The 20795-nt window shown below is 38.6% G+C and overlaps 1 protein-coding gene and 1 long non-coding RNA gene across 2 annotated transcripts in view; both read left to right on the forward strand.

Annotated features, from left to right (window-relative positions):
* ZNF91 (zinc finger protein 91) overlaps positions 1–20795 on the forward strand; it is a 203078-nt gene that overhangs the window by 19059 nt on the left and 163224 nt on the right.
* LOC105519965 lies at positions 17125–18804 on the forward strand. The gene is made up of 2 exons (XR_001003052.1): positions 17125–17203; positions 18013–18804. It is a non-coding gene; the product is annotated as an uncharacterized LOC105519965 (long non-coding RNA).

A 20795-nucleotide genomic window follows, 5' to 3' on the forward strand; every position in this document is an offset into this window, starting at 1 on the left:
CTCTGGGCAGCTCTGCACCAGTAGCGCGGCATCTCTCCCAGATGTTCAGGGACCACAGGAGAATCGTCAGGGCAGAATCCTGACTCAGGGTTATTAAAAATTTATGGTTGTCACCGTGAAAGTATTAAATAATTTAATCAAAGGGTAACTCAAAAATTGTAGAGCACCCAGCTATGGTTTGTAATCTGTGGTCTATGGAAGGGGCTTCTCGAACTCCTGATCTCAGGTGATCCACCCATCTCCGCCCCGCAAGTGCTGGGATTACAGACGTGAGCCCCGCGCCTGTCCTAGTTTCTTAATTTTTACAATCAAGGTGGAAATATCTTGGTTATATAATCAGTGTTTAATTGGCAGTTTATATTTGGTTAAACCTGAAACTTGTTTCCAGTGATGTGGTAATTTACCAAAAAATGCTCTTGAGTTTAGATTATTTTTTAGAAGTAGAAATCCAGGGACTAGAGCCACCTCAGTCTGTTTGCCTGCCACTTAATTATTTTCACACTCCACTGGTGACTGATTTTTCCCTAAATTTTTCACATGTGTTACAAGCAGGACTTCAAGTCCACCCCTCATCCCCTATTCCTCCAGCCTAACTCTGGCTTGCAGGAAAATACTAAATTTCCAGTTTCATCTGATATTCCCAAATGCCAATTTCCCCTCCCTAATTCACTTTATCAATTATTTGTCCTTGAGTGTATATTTTGATATTATTTTATTTTATTTATTTATTTTTTTACTTATTGAGACGGAGGGAGCCTTGCTCTGAGACTGGAGTGCAGTGGCATGATCTCACTGCAACCTCCGCCTCCTGGGTTCAAGCGATTCTCCTGCCTCAGTCTCCTCAGTAGCTGAGATTATAGGTGCCCGCCACCACGCCTGGCTAATTTTTGTATTTTTAGTTGAGACAGGGTTTCACCATGTTTGTCAGGCAGGTCTTGAACTCCTGACCTAAGGCAATCCACCCACCTTGGCCTTCCAAGGCGTGAGCCACCGTGCCCTGCCAATTAATTGTTTACTACATGATTTTTAATACAAATAATAATACATTTATTGTCTGAAAGGAATAAATGATTTTGCCTTTCTCATTGAGATATAAAATGTGAGCACCTTCAAAGTTTCTTTTCTTATGTGAACACTGTGAGTAATATTGCTGAATTTTTCTAACATTTAGTTTTAGTTTCACAAACCAAGTTAATAACTCTGAGATGGAAGTTTAAGCCCAGTGAGTCTAAGCTGAGGCTAATGTTGAGCCTGCAAAAGGAGGTTATTAAGGCCCAGTTAGTTCCTTTTGGGGAGCCTCTCCTGCAAATTTCCCAGCCTGGTTATCCAAGTCAGGGAAGAAACCTCTATACTGAGAGAAGCTACAGAGCCTTGGAACTCTGGGGATCCACAAGCAAATGCAGATAAGGTTAATATAAAGGAGATGGGGAGGGTCTTACTGAAAATGGAGTTGTTATTGTTTTGAGGCAGTTTCTAGACTTTTAAAAATAAAACATATATGTAAAAAAAATTGAATTTCAAAGGAGTATTGCAACAGGAGAAAGTAGCAACTATAAGTTGTTTTTTGCTACAGGATCTCGCTGCGTTGACTAGGCAGCCTCTGGGTAGCTGGAATGACAGGTGCGCGCCACCAAGCCTGGCTAATTTTTGTATTTTTAGTAGAGACGGGCTTTCACCATGTTGATCAGGCTAGCCTCAAACTCATGACCTTGTGATCCGCCCGCCTCGGCCTCCCAAAGTGCTGGAATTACAGGCGTGAGCCACCGCGCTGGGGCAAGATTTTTAAATATTGCAAAGATTAGACAGAAAAGGGCTTTGCTTTCCAGAGAAAAGCAAACAAGATTAGAAAGGAGGTTGGAGGGGAATGTTTAAGCGGAGGGTAATAAAAGCAGATTTTAGATTAGAGAATGTTTTACCCGGACGTATGTTCTTAGGAAGGACATAAAATGGAGTTGTATGGTGGCTCAGACTGAGGGTAAGATCAAAGTTCATGAGCTTGTGGGAATAATATAAACCTAAGTTTGATTAAGAAGTATTTTATGGGCCGGGCGCGGTAGCTCAAGCCTGTAATCCCAGCACTTTGGGAGGCCGAGACGGGCAGATCACGAAGTCAGGAGATCGAGACCATCCTGGCTAACACGGTGAAACCCCGTCTCTACTAAAAAATACGAAAGAAAAACTAGGCGGGCGAGGTGGCAGGCGCCTATAGTCCCAGCTACTCAGGAGGCTGAGGCAGGAGAATGGCGGGACCCCGGGAGGCGGAGCTTGTAGTGAGCTGAGATCGTGCCACTGCACTCCAGCCTGGGCGACCGAGCGAGCCTCCGTCTCAAAAAAAAAAAAAAAAAGTATTTTATGTTGAGCACTGAAGACAAAGTCAGCTTGTTTTTCAATGAGTAAAAAGAGAAAATGTACAAAGCGTTTTTCTGGCTGTGTGATAGGTAAGAAAAGAGCGCACCATTTCAGTCATAATGGAAAGCGGTTCCCCCCCAGCCCCTTAAAGTCTTCCTGGAGAACACAAGGGATGAGAATTTTATTAATTACAGCTGTTTATCATCTTTGTGCTTCATCTTTTCCCGCCTTTTTTCTTGGTCCTATACATTTCACTGTTTTGAGGTTGTATCTTTTTTTTTTTTGAGACAGAGTTTTACTTTTGTTTTATTTGTATTTTATTGTACTTTTATTTTATTTGTATTTTATATTATGTCATGTTATTTATTTTTTTGGAGACAGAGTCTCAGTCTGTTGCCTAGGCTGAAGTGCAGTGGCATGATCTTGGCTCATTGCAGCCTCAACCTTCTGGGCTCAAGCAGTCTTCTTCTTTTTTCTCTTTTGAGACAGGCTCCCTTTTGTTGCCCAGATTGGAGTGCAATGGCGTCATCTTGGCTCAGTGCAACTTCCTCCTCTGGAGTTCAAGTGACTCTTCTGTCTCAGTTTCCTGAGTAGCTGGGATTACAGGTGCCCACCACCACCATGCTCAGCTAATTTTTGTATTTTTAGTAGAGACGGGATTTCACCATGTTGACCCAGATGGTCTTGAACTACTGACCTGGTGATCCACCTGCCTCGGCCTCCCAAAGTGCTGGGATTACAGGTGTAAGCCATCCCGCCAGGCCAAGCAATCCTCTTGTACCTCAGACTTCCAAGTAGCTGGGACTACAGGCATGCACCACTACACCTAGCTAATTTTTCTTTTCGCATTTTTTTAGAGATGGAATTTTTCCATATTGCTCAGGGTGGTCTTAAACTCCTAAGCTCAGGCAATCCATCTGCCTTGGCCTCTCAAAGTGCTGGGATTACAGGCATGAGCCATTGTGTCTGATCATACCATATTTTCTTTATCCGGTCTACCATTGATAGACATTCAAGTTGATTCCATGTCTTTGCTATTGTGAACAGTGCTGCAGTGAACATGCTTGTGCATGTGTCTTTATATATTTCTTTGGGTATATACCCAATTATGAGGTTGCTTGGTGAAATGGTAATTCTCTTTTTACTTCTGTGAGAAATTGCCACACTGCTTTTTACAATGATTGAATTAATGTACACTCTTAACAGCAGAGTATAAGTATTCCCTTTTCTCTGCAACCTTGACAGCGTCTATTTTTTGACTTTTTAATAGCCCTTCTCACTGGTGTGAGATGGCATCTTGTGGTTTTTCTTTGCATTTCTCTAATGATTATTGATGAGCATTTTATTACATGCTTGTTAGCCACGTTTGTCTTCTTTTGAAAAACATCTTTTTCATGTTTTTTTCTTTTAGTGAGATTTTATTTTTTCTTGTAAACTTATTTAAGTTTCTTATAGATTCTGGATATTACGCCTTGGTCAGAAGCATAGTTTACAAATTTTTCCTATTACTCTTTTGGTTGTCTGTTTACTGTGTTGATAGTTTCCTTTGCTGTGAAGAAGCTCTTTAGTTTAATTAGGTCAAATTTGCCAATTTTTGCTTTTGTTGCAATGGCTTTTGGTATCTTCATCATGAAATCTCTGCCAGTTTCTATGTCTAGAATGGTATTTCCTAAGTTATCTTCCAGGGTTTTTAAAATAATTTTCAAATAAATATTTCAACCTTTAATTAATGTTGAGTTGATTTTTGTATATGGTGTAATAAAGTTTCAGTCTTCTACATAGTGCTAGCTAGTTATTCCACCACCATTTATTAAATAGGGAATTCTTTCCACATTTCTGTTGTCACCGTTGTTGAAGATCAGATGGTCATAGATATGTGGCATTATTTCTGGGCTCCGTTCTGTTGCATTGGTCTATGAGTTTGTTTCTGTACTAGTTCCATGTTGCTTTGTTTACTGTAGCTCTGTAGTATAATTTGAAGTTAGGTAATGTAATGCCTTCAGCTTTGTTGTTTTTGCTTATGATTACCTTGGCCATTCGAACTCTTGGTTTTATATGAATTTTACAATAGTTTTTTTTTTTCTTTTTTTTTTTTAGTTCTGTTAAAAATATTTTGGTCATTTGATTAGAATAACATTGTATCTGTAAATTTTTGGGTCAGTATAACCATTTTTAGGGTATTGATATTTTCTACTTATGATTGTAAAGTTGTTTTCCATTTGTTTGTGCCATTTCTGACATCTTTAAGCATTGTTTGTAATTCTTATCATAGAGATGTTTCACCTTCCTGGTTAGCTGTATTTCTAGATATTTTGTTCTTTTTGCAGCGATTGTTAATGGCGTGTTTATAATTTGTATTTGGTATGGATGTTGTTGATTTACAAGGATGATACTAATTTTTGTGCATTTATTTTGTGTCCTGTAATGATACTGAAGTTGTTTGTAGGTTTAAAGAGTTTTTCTGCCAAGACTATACAGTTTTCCAGATATAGAGTTATGTTGTCTGCAAAAAGGGATAGCTTGACTTCCTCTCTGTTTAAATTCCTTTTATTGTCATGTTTTGCCTGATTGCTCTGACCAGGACTTCCAATTTTATGTTGAATAGAAGAGTTTAGAGAAGGAATCCTTGCCTTATGCCAATTTTTGAGGCAGAATGCTTCAAGCTTTTTACTTTCTTTCTTTTTGGGATAGAGTCTCCCTTTGTCTCCCAGGCTGGATTGCAGTGGCACAATCTTGGCTCTCTGCAGCCTCTGTCTTCTGGTTTATGTGATTCTCTTTCCACAACTTGTCAAGTAACTGGGATTACAGGCACCCCTGGCTAATTTTTGTATTTTTAGTGGAGATGGGGTTTTGCCATGTCTGTCAGGTTGATCTCAAACTCCTGACCTCGGGTGATCCACCTGCCTTGGCCTCCCAAAGTGCTGGAATTACAGGCATGAGCCACTGCACCCATCTGCTTCCAGATTTTGTTCATTCAGTGTGTTGGCTGAGAGTTTGTCATAAATAACTTATTATTGTAAAGTATGTACTTTCAATGCCTAGGTTTTTGAGGGGTTTTAACATGGAAGATATTATATTTTATCAAAAGCCTTTTCAGCATCTATTGAGGTAATCTTGTGGTTTCTGTCTTTAGTTCTGTTTATGTGATGAATCACATTTATTGATTTGATTTGTGTACATTGAACCAACCTTGAATTCCCAAAATAAATTCTACTTGATCATAGTGGGTTAGCTTTTTGATATGCTGCTAAATTTGGTTTGTCAGTATTTTGTTGAGGATTTTTGCATGAATGTTGAAAGATATTGGCCTGAATTTTTTTTTTTTTTTTTTTTTTTAAATCTCAGCCAGGTTTTGGTATCAGAATAATGCTGTTCTTATATAACAAGTTGGACAGAAGTTACATTTTCTTAATTTCTTAAAATAGTTTCAGTAGAAATAATACCAGCACTTTTTTGTACACCTGGTAGAATTCAGCTGTGAATCTGTCTGGTCCTTGGCTTTATTTCGTTGGTTGGCTATTTATTATTAATTCAATTTTTGAGCTGCTTATTCATCTGTTTAGGGCTTTGATTTCTTTTTTTTCATTCTTGGAAGGATGTATTTGTTTAAAATATTTTCATTTTTTCTAGCTTGTTTGTGTGCACAGAGATATTTATAGTAGACTTCAATATATTTTTGTGGGGTCAGTGGTAATGTCCCTTTTGTCATTTTTAATTGTGTTTATTTGGATCATCCCTTCTTCCTTCATTAATCTAGGTAGTGGTTTATTTATATTATTATTTTTTCATAGACTTAATTCCTGGATTTCTTGATATTGATTTTGATTATTTCTTGTCTGCTGCTAGATTAGCGGTTGATTTGCTCTTGCTTCTTTCATTGTTTTATTTATGATGTCAGGTTGTCAAATGAAGATCTCTCTAACTTTTTGAGCATTAAATGCTATCAATTTCCCTTTTAACACCACCTTAGCAGTATTGCAGATATTCTGATGTGTTGGTTTTATACATATATATATATATATATATTTTTTTTTTTTTTTTTTTGAGACAGAGTCTTGCTCTGTCGCCCAGGCTGGAGTGCAGTGGCTGGATCTCAGCTCACTGCAACCTCCGCCTCCCGGGTTCAAGCCATTCTCCTGCCTCAGCCTCCCGAGTAGCTGGGACTACAGGCGCCACCACCTCGCCCGGCTAATTTTCTGTATTTTTAGTAGAGACGGGGTTTCACCGTGTTAGCCAGGATGGCCTCGATCTCCTGACCTCGTCATCCGCCCGTCTCGGCCTCCCAAAGTGCTGGGATTACAGGCTTGAGCCACCGCGCCCGGCCGGTTTTATATTTTTATTTTTATTTATTTATATATTTTTTGAGATGGATTTTTGTTCTTGCTGCCCAGGCCAAGTGCAATGGCACAATCTCGGCTTGCTGCAACCACCACCTTCTGAGTTCAAGCGACTCTCCTACCTCAGCCTCCCAAGTAGCTGGGATTACAGGTGTATGCCACCACGGTGGGCTAATTTTTGTGTTTTCAGTAGAGATAGAATTTCACCATCTTGGCCAGGCTGGTCTCAAACTCCTGACCTCATGATCCGCCTGCCTCGGCCTCCCAAAGTGCTGGGATTACAGGCATAAGCCACTGTGCCCAGCCCTGGTCTTTTTTGTTCTTATTTGTTTGAAAGAACTTCTTGGTTTTTGCCTTAATTTCATTATTTATCAAGAAGTTATTCAAGTGCAGGTTGTTTAATTTTTATGTAATTGTATGGTTTCAAGTTGTTTTCTTTTTGTTGAATTATATTTTTGTCAAGCTGAAGAGTTCTGTAGATGTCTATTGGGACGATTTGGTCAAGTGTTGAGTTTAGGTCCTAATGTTTTGTTAATTTTCTTCTTCAGTTATCTGTCTCTTAGTGCCTGTGGGATGTTGTAGTCTCCCACTGTTATTGTGTCAGAATCTAAATCTCTTCATAGGTCTCTAAGAACTTGCTTTATTCATGTGAACCCATTAATTTTATATAACACTTCTCTCTTTTCTGCTTTTTCTTCTGTAAACATTCTTTCATGTGTGCACAATGTGCAAAATTTAGATGTCCACGAGTTTAAGAACATGTTTATAGACCTGGCTGTTGTAAAAGTCTAAATTAGAAATAAGAGGCTTAATTAGTCCACATAAAAATAAGAGAAAATATCTTACTAAAATCTCTTTTCTTAAAACAGGTTTTATATGGATTTTTATCTCCCTTTTTTTGAAATATATGTAAATCATATTAACAGTTAAATAAATCTTTGTTATTTATTTATTTATTTTTACTCAGGATTGTCTTTATCTGGGACCTGAGATTAATTGCTTTGTTTTTGCTTTGGCAAAAGGTTATTCTTACTATTTTTAGTCTTTTAAAGTTGACACAGATTTGTTCACAGTAAAACTCATTCCAAGAGCACACAAAAGTTTAGCATAAAAATAGGATTAAATTTAGCAAAACAGAATTATAAGGACTAAAAGATATTGGGTAATTTGATTGACAAACCTGTTTATCCAACGTGATTATTTACAGGCTGAAGTACTTATACTACAAAAGCAAAAATAGTTCAGTTTGTAAACTGAACAGTGGAGTATGTTGTCATACCTTGGTTTCTATTTATTACTTCAGTACAATTAGCATAGTTATGTGTGGTGTTGTTAGACAACCTGCATTCATATACATTTAATAATATTTTCTACAATAGTATGAATATAAAGCCGCAAGGTTTACTTTGAGTGAATTCCTTAGTTATTTTAATATTGTGATTCACACTTTCAAAATGTAAAGTTTTTCAATTGAAATATAGTTACAGAAATTTTAAAAAATCCTCCATACATTATGACTAGTACATTAAAATTATTCCTCCTTACATATTTATATCCAATAGCCAAAGAAATTTTACTACCAAATTGTTACAGTAGACATTAGTCTTCTATTCTTATTAATTTAACCAACAGGGATAATTGTAAGTAAGCATAATTTCAGTGTCTTTCATTTCACAAATTGGAATGCTGCTATTACAGGACAAACAAAGGCAGGCGATGTGGCTGCCCAAACAGGTTCACATATATTCCACTATATTAACACAGTCAGATTTTAATTTTTTATCAAAAAGTGCTAGTGGAAGTTGTGAGATATATTTGAATATAGATTCTGCATTTGATGGCTAGAAAATTAGCATCAGAGATAGAAAAATATCTTTTATAATTCTTCTGATAATATACCTCTTTTCTTCATAATACTCATGTTTCTCATGCTGTGAGTAGCTATGCACTTTGGGTATTTAGAGAGAAATTCTTTTTGGAGGAATATTTTCTGCCTAACTTGAACAATCTTATATCTAATTTTGGTTTTTTCTTAAGATGTTTTTAACTTTTTTTTCTCTCAATATACTCTTTCTCAGAGTGAGAGCTGTTTTTCTTTAGAATGCTTCATGTATCTGTTTTAGAAGCCCTATTAGTATCCCATAATGTCTGTGAAAGACCTGGCTGTTACAGTGAGAACTCTTGGAGCTATCGCTATCTAGATGCATGCTAGAAATCCAGCAGTTTATTTTCCATGTCACCATTATAAATAGAAACTGTGGCTTAAATAATGCTCTCATTTCCATTATTGTGAAGGTGCAGTTCTACCCAGGGAGGCTCTCTTCCTGCAGCTCAGGCTTCACTCTTTGATGTGACACTAAAGTGCTGCTATGGCAATTGGCATTCACCTATAATGTGAGCTGCCAGCTGTGAGTCCTGTGCTGTGGGCTGTACCGCAGTGGCAGAGGGTAGGAAACAAAAGAGGACACTGGCAATCAGAAGAGGGGAAACCAGAGTACTGTAACCCCGCCCTCAGGGAGGAGAGAGGCACTGCTTTAAAATGCAAGTAGCCAAAGATAGCACCCTATTCAACCACTTTTGTATAAGAGTGAAAGTCTACCTTCAGCAGGCAGCTGGCTTCAAGTTGCAGAACTATCTTCTGTCATGAACATGTGAAAAGCTTATTTTGTCATTGAATATAACTGATTAGCATACATGGATGACCTCCCCAATGACCAGGGGAATTTAGGATGAACTGTGTATGACATGGTGGTGTAAATTCTTCTACTTGTAAACTATTTATGATAACCATCTTTATGTCTTTTCAATCTCTTAAGCAGACTGACTATAATATATGTGACATTCAGATTTAATTGTGTAATGAAAGAGTTTTCTTTCTTTTTCTTTTTCTTTTCTTTTCTTTTTTTTTTTTTTTTTGAGACAGAGTCTCGCTGTGTCACCCAGGCTGGAGTGCAGTGGTGCGACCTCGACTCTTTGCAACCTCTGCCTGTCAGGTTCAAGTGATTTTCCTGCCTCAGCCTCCCAAGTAGCTGGGACTACAGGCATATGCCACCATGCCCGGCTTTTTTTTTTTTTTTAATTTATTTTAGTAGAGATGGGGTTTCACCGTGTTAGCCAGGATGGTCTCTATCTCCTGATCTCATGATCGACCCTCCTTGCCCTCCCAAAGTGCTGGGATTACAGGTGTAAGCCACCATGCCCAGCTTCTTTCTTTGCTATTATCGTGGTTTCTCTGGGGCTGAAGAGGATTTTTTTTAAAACTATATTTCCTAGAATTACCAGACATAATATAAACAAATAAGGTGCCAACCAAGCTTTACTCTAGAGGGGACTTTCCCTCTCAGGCTTCTCACAATTATGCTGTAAAATGCATGCTGTCACCTAAATATGCAGGCGGAATTGTGTCTCTGCCTATTTGGTATCTATAGTCCTCCACAGTCACTTCTAGAGAGGCTAGAGCAGATTTCTACAAACCATTTTTTTTTTCTTAGATGGAATTTCGCTCTTGTTGCCCAGGCTGGAGTGCAGTAGCACAATCTCAGCTCACTGCAACCTCCACCTCCTGGGTTTAAGTGATTCTCCTGCCTCAGCCTCCCGAGTAGCTGGGATTACAGGCGTGCACCACCACGCCTGGGTAATTTTGTATTTTTAGTAGAGACGGGTTTTCCATGTTGGTCAGGCTGGTCTCAAACTCCCAACCTCAGTTGATCCACCCACCTTAGCCTCCCAAAGTGCTGGGATTACAGGTGTGAGGCACCTCACCTGGCCTAGATTTCTACAAACTTTATAGGGCAGATATTAACCATTTTACTTCTTTCAATGACTCTTGTATCTTCAGACCTGAAACTGATTCAGAGACCATGGAGCCCAGAAACCCAATCAGTGTAACAAGTGTGCATTGAGTAGACATGGAGACATGAGAATCTCCACTTCTCTTTCCTTCCTCTTACTAAAATGCTCACAATTGCAGGTAACACCTACTGCTACTCCACCCATCTAGGACCTAAATCTGCAACTCCAAATTCTAAATCTAGGTCTAGAAATTAAAAAACAAAACAAAACAAAAGTTTCATTTGAGAAATGCAAGTTTTTTTGGGGGGGGTGTTGTGGGGGTGGGGATGGAGTCTTGCTGTGTCAGCAGGCTGGAGTACAGTGGCGTGATCTTGGCTCACTGCAACCTCCTCCTCCTCCCAGGTTCAAGCTATTCTCCTGCCTCAGCCTCCCGAGTAGCTGGGAGTACAGGCATGTGCCACCACACCTGGCTAATTTTGTATTACTTTTTTCAGTAGACACGGGGCTTCACCATGTTGGCCAGTATGTTCTCCATCTCTTGACTTCGTGATCCTATCTTGTTGGCCTCCTAAAATGTTAGGATTACAGGTGTGAGCCACTGTGCCTGTCTGCAAGTCTTTTTACTTATAAAACTCATACATTAAAATAAGAGCACAATTATGTCTTTCTCCTTACTTTCAACTATGTATTCATCTCTTGAAGCTGTTCACTATTGCCAAAAGTAGGTATAAGTTAAACCAATAATAAGTTATTTATTTACACAAAGAAGAATTTCTCACAAACTAGTTTGTATCACCTCACTCTCTGTCTCTCTTCTTTTTTTACCTTCACAAATCCACTTATAATTGCTGCTAATCAAAGTGTAGATTCCAGGCATCTTGAATATTTCTTCTCAAGTTACAGTGCTTAAGCTTGGCCCCAATAAACTGTCTACTTATATTCATGTTGTGTCAGCTTTTTTTTTAGGTGAAATATTATTTAGAATTTTCTAGAGCAGCCTCTGAGTAGATTTCTCCTTTGATTGTACTCACTGTAACAGCCAAAAATGTAGAGTGATGTTGATTTCATCTGGAATCTGCAAATAAGGTCTGACCTCTGCCTGGAATTTACAAAACAGGGCCAGACTTTAGATTGAGAATGTACAGAAAACCAACAGGAGGCATTTTCTGCATTGTGAGATGTCAACGTAGACATTTCAGATCCTTCCTTTGAGAGTGTGGCTCTTTGACCTTTTCACATCGCTGTCTTTATGTGAGAGGCTACAGGTGTAAATAGAATCTGATGGCAGAATCTCTAAGTGTAAACAAGCATCTTAGGAGTGAGAGATCAAGGCCACAAAGTAGCCAGAGCCCTGAGCACAGCTATAGCTACCTGGAAAATGTGATACCGGGGTGTTATTGTCCTTCTACATGCCAAAAAGCTAGCTAATCAGGACAGGTGATCCAGGTTCTGGAGCTCCACCAGGATAGTTTCATTTTCTTTTTAGAATCAGCCTGAGTCTCTCCTGCTGGCTTATTATTGGGCCATCAGCCCAGGGTCACTGGAAATGCTCTCATAATCACCTAGGCATCTGAGACATTTGAGAATCTCCAGAACAGAATTGTGTCAGACTGACAAGAGTGGTTAATTTTGCTTCTGTCTTAGTGTAAAAGAAATGAGTCATCTGGTATTTGTTCCTCCCACCATACAAGAGATGTCTTTGGCTGGTACCCAGATGAGAGTTTCTCTGGTTCCCTGGTACTTGGGTGAAAAACAAGGAGGAGATCTCGAAACTCAAACAGATGAACAAATTGATTCCATTTCATATAGTCATTAGAAAAATAGATAAAGCAATCATGGTCCCTACCATGCAAGAACTTTTAGTCTTGACTATCAACTGGATAAGTGGTTTAATTATACATCATATGGTGGGTACAATAAATAGAAGTGTGCAAATATATGGGATTTATTTACACCATTTTCTTTATATTGTTGAGACTTCTGATGTCTACACCTGAACATATATTTATAAACAAAAGAGTTATTATTTGTATTTTTTAGCTTGCTAAGAATACTTATCTTCTAAAAATTATTCTAGAAAACCTTAAGAATTTTGTTTAAATTGCTTATTAGTATGTGATATGTCCTTGAGAGGGCAGTGGGGTTTAAAAAGATTAAAAATTATAAAAACTCTGAGATTTAAGATTTTTTTTGTGTGTGTGGTACACTTAAAAAAATGAAACAACTGGCCGGGCGCGGTGGCTCAAGCCTGTAATCCCAGCACTTTGGGAGGCCGAGACGGGCGGATCACGAGGTCAGGAGATCGAGACCATCCTGGCTAACACGGTGAAACCCCGTCTCTACTAAAAATACAAAAAACTAGCCGGGCGAGGTGGCGGGCGCCTGTAGTCCCAGCTACTTGGGAGGCTGAGGCAGGAGAATGGCATAAATCCCAGAGGCGGAGCTTGCAGTGAGCTGAGATCCGGCCACTGCACTCCAGCCTGGGCGGCAGAGCGAGACTCCGTCTCAAAAAAAAAAAAAAAAATGAAACAACTGAAAATACTCCCCAGTGGCATAAAGAACAGAATTTTACATTAGTTCTACGCCTTGCCCCAGCCCTGATCAGATTCACCCTTTTTGAAGACCTTATTTAGGTATGGCCATACTCTGGAGTCATGCCTCCCAGAACTAACTAGAAGAGATCAGAGTTTTGGGTGATGAATCCTGTTGCTTTTTTAGGGTTGATGCTCATGATTTTCTGAAACCCAGAAGCAGATAAATGGAAAATGTGAAACATGATTTATATGGTCTTAATTTTTAAATTTTTTATTGAAACCATTGTTTGCAGAGAGATTATGTTTAGCAACTTGTTTTCTGTCCCTGCAGATATAGTAATTGATTCACAAATCACAAAATAGTAAATATAAACACAACAAAAATTCATCTAAATTACATTAAACTCTTTCTATCTGTATCCCGCTCATCTGTCTATATTAGACTTTATTCTATACATTTTTTAAAAAAAATCAGTGACAGATAAACAAAAGAAGAAATAAAAATACTGGGTTCTTATTCTAAATCCTTGGAATTATTGAACACTTAGTATAAACTCACAGGTTTTATCAGAATTAAGTAATGGGTTATCATAGTGCTCTGTAACCTCTTATTGAGCACACGGTACCTGCTTAATAAACGTTGCATTAGTACATGTGCACATGTTGTTTTCTAAATGCAGACTTACTCAGAAATTGCTGCTTTCTGTTTTCTCTATAAACTTTAAAAAGCCAGCAAATAATATAATACTTTAAGATAAAGAATGGTTGTCTTCATTTGTATCAAAAGTATTTGTGTTGTGACAAGACTGCTGAATATAAGGGACGCTTGCCATGCCTCATTTTTCTAACCAATGCTAATAATGAGCCCAGAGAGAGTGACATCAGAACTGACAGGGGACAGCTTTAAAATACCCATTTGTGGACCCTTTCCAAACCTGAAGAATCATACTACATAGAGTGGGGCCAAATTTACGAAGTGATTTATAAGCTCATTAAAGCTTGAGTAGCAGTGCTTAGGTAAGTGGTTATAAGCACAGGCTTCTTCTAATTAGAATCACATGGCCAATTTGCAAACTCTCTTGTACCCTTTTCACAGTTTGTTTAGTGTCCTGGGTGAAAGCGTCTATTTGTTTTAATTAAGTGCCTCATGTGACTCTAAGGTGCCAGCATCAAGTATGACGAGTTCAAGATACATTTATGAGAGTTAAGTGCTGCCTTTGCACTAAAGGGTGGTCCAGGAATCTGTTCTGTTTGGGTTTGGTAAGGACAGGACAGTGTGGCCAATATTTCTATTACTGTAGCAGAAATTGCTAGTGTCTGTAGCAGAGGAGAGAACCTGAGGACCAAAAAAAATAAAATATATATATTATATATATACACGCACATTTTTTTCTTTTTTTTTTTAGAGATGAAGTTTCACTCTTGTTGCCCAGGCTGGAATGCAGTAGTGCAGTCTTGGCTCACTGCAACCTCCACCTCCGGGTTTCAAGCGATTCTCCTCCTTCAGCCTCCTGAGTAGCTGGGATTACAGGCATGAGCCACCACATCCTGCTAATTTTGTAGTTTTAGTAGAGATGGAGTGTCTTCATGTTGGTCAGGCTGGTCTCGAACTCCCGACCTCAAGTGATCCACCTCAGCCTCCCAAAGTGTGGGATTACAGGCATGAGCCACTGCGCCTGGCTGCAGAGAAACTTATATTTTTATCTCTGTGGAGCAGCTTATTGTTCCTAAATCATTTCTGTTATAAAGAACAGAAATGGGTAGAGTTTTTCTGTCTTGGGCTTTCTACCTTTGGTTGTGGTGGTAAAAGATGAACATGTGGTGCTCAAATTTTTAAAGGCATATTCTAAAGATGCAGGTATAATTAGTCCAGAAAGTGTCATCTGAGAAATAATTCTAGAGGAGGAGGAGAAAGAGAAAGAATGACTTTTTTTTTCAGCTAAACATTTCTGACATCAAGAGCTGTGTCCACTCTGCCTCCTGGATTGCCATGTGCTTAGTACTTGCAAATCTTCACTTCTATACTTGTGTTTTTTCTCCCTAATGAGTTTTTCTTAACTACTTTTACAAATGCTTATGATAGTTGAGGGTCTCTGAAAAATACTTCGTTTCTATATATCACAGCCTTCTGTACATCATGGCTTCTTATATGCCATGCAGAATTCTCACCATGAATTTGTGATCTGCAATATTAAAAATATTGACTGGCTGTTGAACATGGATAACTGTGGATACCCAATATTTTTCTTCTTTTCTCTTCTCTTCTCTCTTTCTTTCTGAGACGGAATCTCACTCTGTTGTCCCGGCTGGAGTGCAGTGGCATGATCTCGGCTCACTGCAGCCTCCACATCCTGGGTTCAAGCAATTCTCCTGCCTCAGCTTCCAGAGTAGCTGGGATTACAAGCATGCATCATCACACTCAGCTAATTTTTGTATTTTTAGTAGAGACAGGGTTTTACCATGTTGGTCAGGCTGGTCTCAAACTCCTGACCATATGATCCACCTGCCTCAACCTCCCAAAGTGCTGGGATTATAGGCATGAGCCACAGCATCCAGCAATGATACTCTATATTTCTATGGGGAAAACCTGGGGTTCTTAGTAAAGATGGAGAGCATGTAATGTTGCGGTTTTTTCTGTGTTCTTTATTATTTTGAGGCATTACACGATTAAGAAAATGCTCATTTAAACAGAATGGCATTTATTACCCAGAAAGTTCTGAAAGAAGTGGCTGTGCAATTTGGCTCACGCCTGTAATCCCAACACTTTGGGAGGCTGAGGCGGATGTATCACAAGGACAGGAGATTGAGACCGTCCTGGCGAACACTGTGAAACCCTGTCCATACTAAAAATACAAAAAATTAGCCAGGCATGGTGGTACGCGCTAGTAGTCCCAGCTATTCAGGAGGCTGAGGCAGGAGATTCACTTGAACCTTGGAGGCAGAGGTTTCAGTGAGCCGAGATCGCACCATTGCACTCCAACCTGGGTGACAGAGCGAGACTGATTCTCAAAAAACAAAAACAAAAACAAAAACAAAAAACAAGCAAACAAACAAAAATTGCCAGGAGATACCTGCTTATTTGGTTGCTAAAGAAAGACTACTTAAAGTCACTATTAAAAATTGTAGAACGTGGAAGATACCTGTATCTTTAACTTTCCATACAACTGATGTTTTCATACGGTTAAATTCAGACTGTAACTGGTTTTAGTGAGGGCAATATCTCAGTAGTGATGCTGTGTCCTTCTGGGTGCATCAGCAAACTATAAAAACTTGTCCAAGTGCATCTGATGTTAATAACTCACTTGCTTAGTAAGCTCTCTTACAGATTTTTTTGCTCTAGAGTTTTTTTTTTTTTTCTCTTTTCATTAAGTATCTTTATGCATCTGATGTCCATAAACCATCACATTTAATCTGGCAACTGCCCTATTTTTGAGGTTTTCTTTGTATTTATCTTTCTTTGGTAAATGAAAGCTCTCATCTTTGTTTACAGGCCAGAAAAACTTAAAAAAAACACAGACTCTTCCATTTACTGGATGTTTGACAAAATGATCTTTTGGGGCCAAAACATTGGCATTACTGGTAAACTTGGTAAAGATTCAGTAACTTAGACTTTATTTCAGATCTCCTGAAAAAATAACCTGCATTAACAAGATGTCTGGTTTATTGTACACATTAAAATTTGAGTGTTACCTTCTAAGTCAACATGTCTATTTTGTCTGAAAAATGTAAACAGCTATGTCTTTTTCATCTGAAAAACATACACAACTCATTCTGTATTATGTAAATATAGTCCCCCAAAAATGTACATGTTAGTGTTTATGCCCTCAATTTTATACTTTATCATCCAGACAAGTGTCATATATACACTGATTTGTGGATATTATGCCACTCTGTTTTCTCGGAGTTAGAGAATACATTAGAAAACTTTTGTGTTTTGACAATTATTTTATTGGATAATTTCAGTCCCTCTTATAAGTTAGAATCAGTTCTATTCGCTTTCTGATTTTACCTTGAGTCGAATGGAAAATTCTGCCAATAGCCACTTTGTAAGTATGTGTGTTTGTGTGTCTTTTCCAGGGACTGCTGACATTTAGGGATGTGGCCATAGAATTCTCTCTGGAGGAGTAGCAGTGCCTGGACACTGCACAGCAGAATTTATAGAGGAATGTGATGAAAACCTGGCCTTCCTGGGTGAGGATAACTTTAATACAAAATTGCTTATATAAACTAAAGGTTTCATTTCTCTTTTGTAGGATGTTTTCTGGTAATTTATGCTTTCAAATTTCTGTTTTCAAGAAAATCCTGGGGATTTGTCTGTGTAGAAGAGAATTTCTTCAAGATGTTTCATCTTGACTTGAACTTTCCACATTCCTGAGCTGATCTGTGTCCTTCACTTTAGATTATTGGTAATTTCAGAAGTTTAGTTGCATAAAATATTGTTACTCATGCCTTAAAATCTAATTGTCATCAGCAATTCTTGATTCAGTCGTATCAGGCAGTGAAATTAAGAATGTACAAAATTAAATTATTTTCTTTTTTTCTTTTTCCTTTTTTTTTTGAGATGGAATCTTGCTCTGTCACCCAGGCTAGGGTACAGTGGCATGATCTCAGCTCACTGCAACCTCCACCTCCCAGGTTCAAGCGATTCTCCTGCCTCAGCCTACTGAGTAGCTGGGATTACAAGCACCTGCCAATATGCCCAGCTAATTTTTGTATTTTTAGTAGAGACAGGGTTTCACCATCTTGGGCAGGCTGATCTTGAACTCCTGACCTCATGATCCACCTGCCTTGGCCTCCCAAAATGCTGGGATTACAGGTATGAGCCACTGTACCCGACCAATAAAAGTATTTTCTAAATACTTAAACATTTCTGTTATAAATTAGTATATTGGGATAAATTTATTAGAATATTCTATTATATCCTCTTTACTGAACACATTACTAAGTTGGTAATTGGAGAATATGAGTAAGATTCATGTTAGTTATTTTTAATAAAACAGGTATTGCTGTCTCTAAGCCAGACCTGATCACCTCTCTGGAGCAAGAAAAAGAGTCCTGGAATATGAAGTGACATGAGATGGTGGATGAACCCCCAGGTAGGTGAGAGTGAATACAACAGATGACATGGATGAGGGGTCCAAGTCAAGAAGAAAGCAAGTCCTTAAAGTGATTTGGGAAGCTGTGTTAGAAAGGAAATAGTTTCTCAAAAGCCTGAAAATTTTTAAAAATTTTACTCTCACATAGGGGCGTCTTCTGTCTTATGTTTATAAAATTTCTAAGAATTCTAATTTCCTTTCAATGTTCTTCCTTCAAATTTACAGTGACAGCTAAAGTACTGTTCATGACATACAAAAAGAGTGTACAATCTGACTTTTTTTTTTCTTGTTTATGTGGACAGATATCTCCATAATTTTGAGATACTCTATGTTAAACTATTTTTAAGTTCTCTTTTTATATCACATCTGAAATGCATGAGAGTGGTGCTTTCTGTATCATGGGTTTTCTTGTTCATTTTTTCTGCACATTTCATCCTGTTTTCATTACCATAGTTTTGAAATATAGTTTGAAATTATAAAGTATGATGTCTTTCTGCTTTGTTCTTTTTTCTTAAGATTGTTTTGGCTATTCAAAGTTTATGGTAGTTTCATTTTTTTTTTTAGGATTGTATTTTTCATTACTGTGAAAAAAAAACACTGGAATTATGACAGGGAGTTTATTGAATCTAGAGATCACTTTGGATAATATAGCTGTTTCACAATACTTATTCTTTCAGTAGAAATATTTTTAAATTTCTTTGTGTCCTGTCTAATTTTTTTCATTGATTTATTTTTCACTTAAAAGATTTACAAGCTCCGCCAGGCGCGGTGGCTCAAGCCTGTAATCCCAGCACTTTGGGAGGCCGAGACGGGCGGATCACGAGGTCAGGAGATCGAGACCATCCTGGCTAACACAGTGAAACCCCGTCTCTACTAAAAATACAAAAACTAGCTGGGCGAGGTGGTGGGCGCCTATAGTCCCAGCTACTCGGGAGGCTGAGGCAGGAGAATGGCGTAAACCCGGGAGGCGGAGCTTGCAGTGAGCTGAGATCCGGCCACTGCACTCCAGTCCGGGCGACAGAGCGAGACTCCGTCTCAAAAAAAAAAAAAAAAAAAAAAAAGATTTACAAGCTCCTTGTTTAAATTTGTTCTAAAATTAATTATTTCATTACTATTGTAAATAAGATATTTTTTTCTCTATTTTATCAGACCATTTGTTAAGTGTATGGAACCATAACTTATACTTGTGTGTTAATTTTATATTTTTAGTTTAAACAGGTTTTAATGTACTGTTTATGGTTTTTTTGATATAAGATTACATGATCTACCAAGAGCAATGTTTTACTTTTGGTCTTCAATATCAATGACTTTAAATTTTTCTTTTGACTATTTCTTCTTCCACATACTTTCAGTGCTATGTTAAAATAGAAGCATTGACAATAAGAAACAATTGTTTTGCAATGGAGTCTGTAAGTTTAAAGGAGCAAACACCTCTTCAAGATTTTATAAACTGGTTTCAGAAAGTAAAAATAAATTTTTGTTTGGCCCCCAATGTGATAGAATGCCCTCTGGGTTTGTAGTGAAGAAGAGGTGTAGCTTGGTCTTAAGGCTGCTGGGTTTGCACAAGCGTCCACCTTTAGTTGTCTTGTTAAAAGGGGCTTGGATAATTATAGTTCACATTTAATTTTTGGACAGTTAATTTTTGGATAGAGTGAATATCTTTCAGGACTTTGCTGTGCATTGCAGACCCAGGGGCAGGTTTCTACAATTGGGTCTGCATATGGTGGACTTTATATCAGGATGTGGATGAGCATGGCTTTCGCTGACTACAAGAGAGAATTTTCCCAGGTCACTTTGGGTTTCTACATAGGCAGAACCGACCATGAACTGTGGCTCAGGGAGCTGGAAATGAGTCACGGAACTGCTTCAGGGACCACAGTAAAGGCCAACGTCTGCAAGCCTACCAGCATGGCTGTAAATAGGTATCTTCCTCTAGGCCTCTGGAAGGGCAGGACCTGCCTCACACTGTGGCTGGGAAGAGTTTGGGATGGTTACAGAGTAAGTTCAAAATTCTCACTGGAACCAGGTTAGATGGAACATTTTCTTGTCTGTAGCCAAAAATAGTATTCCTGTAGTTTGCCACCTGAATAAAGGCCTATCTTCTAAACAGAATTACCTTCAATCTTGGGCTTTGGCAGAGTTTCACAACTCCCTTCCTGGATCTCAGAACTCTCTTAAAGGCACTTTTATTTTTCTTGTTCTTCTTTGAGACGGAGTCTCGCTCTGTCACACAGACTGGAGTGCAGTGACGTGATCTTGACTCACTGCAACCTTCACCTCCCGGGTTCAAGTGATTCTTCTGCCTCAGCCTCCCAAGTAGCTGGGATTACAGGTGCTGCCACCACACCCAGCTAAATTTTGTGTTTTTAGTAGAGATGGAGTTTCACCAGGTTGGCTAGGCTGGTCTTGAACTTTTGGCCTCAGGTGATCCACCTACCTCGGATCACAGGTGTGAGGGATTACAGGTGTGAGCCACTGTGCCTGGCCAAAGGCACTTATTTTTGAGATGTGGTCTTGTTACATAACCCAGACATGTCTTAATATTTTGACTGCAAGCAATTTGTTAATGTATCATGTAGCTGTCATTACCAGTGTAAACCACGATGCATGGTTCTCTCAAAAAGGCATTTTCATTAGGAATGGCTGACAAATTTTCTTGCTGTCAGGGGATAAGCAAATAGGGTGCC

The sequence above is a fragment of the Colobus angolensis genome, unplaced genomic scaffold (genome assembly GCF_000951035.1).
Source record: "Colobus angolensis palliatus isolate OR3802 unplaced genomic scaffold, Cang.pa_1.0 Scaffold365, whole genome shotgun sequence".
NCBI lineage: Eukaryota > Metazoa > Chordata > Mammalia > Primates > Cercopithecidae > Colobus > Colobus angolensis.